Source organism: Echinops telfairi, unplaced genomic scaffold (genome assembly GCF_000313985.2).
Source record: "Echinops telfairi isolate 266 unplaced genomic scaffold, ASM31398v2 ScPeMD7_47;HRSCAF=170, whole genome shotgun sequence".
NCBI classification, from domain to species: Eukaryota; Metazoa; Chordata; class Mammalia; order Afrosoricida; family Tenrecidae; genus Echinops; species Echinops telfairi.
This window is the reverse complement of record NW_022103945.1, coordinates 32428-34928: the sequence shown is the minus strand read 5'-3', so window position 1 is coordinate 34928 and position 2501 is coordinate 32428.

The window sequence follows — 2501 nt, the reverse complement described above, 5'->3', positions numbered from 1 at the left end:
AGTTGAGAGGTTGTGCAGATGACTGGAGGCCACACCTGACCTCCCCCAGCTACACAGGGAGAAAGAAGATCCCACTCCCCACCAGCCCAACACATCACACATACCTCTATGTAGCCTCCATCTTTCTTTACCAAATTCGGACACCAACCATTCCTCCCACAAGGCTGCAATGGCCACACAGAGCTCACAGAGGACACTCACAATTAAGGGAGTGTATTAGGCAAGTGAGCAGGGGACCACAGTCAGGATCAGCCAACTAGTCCACAGCAGCACCTTTCCTCATCCAGCAGTCACGTCTCCCTCTCTGGTCCTCAGCTGTCAGCCATGTGGTCCCTTGGCCTCAACCTCTGTGTTCCAGGAAGCCATCCTGCTGTTCTACCTCACAGGCTCATAGCCTTGGGGCTGCGCCTCTGTTCTACCTCATAGTCTTTTTGCCTAGGCTTCTGATCTCAGCCTGGCTCCTTTGCTCGATCACATGGTCTCTGCACCACAAGCTCTGGTGCCTCTGATCTCAGCCTATGCCATTTTAGATAGTTTACAGATGCTTGATGGGTGGCTTTTCTTTCCTGGTGGTCCTGGGATGCTTTGTCTTCCTGCTTCTGAGATAGCTCTGTTATACATAGAGGAGTGGCTTTGATGGAGGTGTGGATCTTGTCTTTCAGCAGACCCTACCCAGAAGGGAACAAAGGGTAGACTTGGCTCACATAATCTAGTAAGGTTAAAAAAAAACCTCACTGCCATTGAGTCTATTCTAACTCATAGCAACTCTATAGGACAGGGTAGAACTGCCCCCTGAGAGTCTAATTCATTATAGGAGTGGAAAGCTTCACCTTTCTCCCACAGAGTGGCTGGTGGTTTGAACTGCTGGCCTTGAGGCTAGCAGCCCAATATGCAACCTATACACCACTAGGGCTCTTTTCTAGTACAGGAGAAACCAAGAATACATCTCATTTTAGTCTTGTCCATTAGCATAACAGAGAACTCTCTCCAAAATGCCTGTAACCATAGGCATAGAGGTTAGAATTTTCAATACATCCCAAAAGGGATTATAGATTGAAGAGCCATATCAAGAAATTTTACTTCTCCACAGAGGTAAATAGAAAAATTTAATATTTAGAAATTAATCAATAGACTAAACATACAGCATAGAAGAAATCACTGTATAAATTAGACCTGGAATTATCTATGCTTTCTTGGGTTTTATGTTTTTGCTAGTTATTACTATTTTTCTTTATATATATATATATATTTTTTTTAATTTCATTTTTGTTTCTCTTTTTATTCAAATTTTTGGTTTCTATTTGTATTGTCTATGTTATTGTTGGTTCTTCTACCTATATAAGTTAGAAATGGGAAGCATGCCTGAGGAGAAAGCAATGGGTTCGAATGTTCCCAAGGAACTGAGGGGGAGGACGTGGCGGGGGAAGGGAGAGGTGAGCAAACAATGCCAGAGATGGGAAAACTAAGGAATTAAAATCAACAACAAGGAGGATATAGAGATCCTGAGGGTGTTGGAGCAACAGCAATCTTGCTGGGAGGAATTATTAAGAGGCGGAAGAAGGGTGAGCATGATGGTGGGGCAGGAGGAAGGTAATAGGAAACCGGAACAATCTAGGAAGCAAAGCTATGGATAGCGGTATAAGCATAGGTGTGTACATATGTTAATACATTAATTCATAAAATAGAGGTATTGGCCCATTTACGTATATTTATATGGCAATACACTGAGGTTGTGGACAGACTTAGGGCCTCTGCTCAAGCTCTCCCTCAAAGGAAGAACACTTTGTTCTTTTAAAAAAAATCATTTTATTGGGGCCTCATACACTCTTATGACAATCCATACATACATCCACTGTGTCAGGCACATTTGTACATTTGTTTCCTTCATCATTCTCAAAACATTTGTGTTCTGCTTGAGCCCTTGGTATCAGCTCCTCATTTTTCCACCTTCCTCCCTCATGAACCCTTGATAATTTATAAATTATTATTTTGTCATATCTTACACTGTTCGATGTCTCCTTTCACCCACTTCTCTGTTGTCTGTCCCCCAGAGAGGAGGTTATATTTGGATCCCTGTAATCAGTTCCCCTTCTCTACCCCACCCTCCCTCCACCCTCCCGGTATCACCACTCTCACCATTGGTCCTGAAGGGATCATCCGTCCTGGATTCTCTGTGTTTCCAGTTCCTATCTGTACCAGTGTACATCCTCTGCTCTAGCCAGATTTGTAAGGTAGAATTGGGATCATGATAGTGAGGGTGGGTGGGGAAGGAACCATTTAGGAACTACAGGAAAGTTATAGGTTTCATTGTTGCTACACTGCACCCTGACTGGTTCGTCTCCTCCCCAAGACCCTGGGTATGTCCAGTTGCCTACAGATGGGCTTTGGGTCACCACTCCGCACTCACCCTCATTCACAATGATATGATTTTTTGTTCTTTGATGCCTGATATCTGATCCCTTTGACACCTCCTAATCACACAGGCTGGTGTGCTTCTTCCA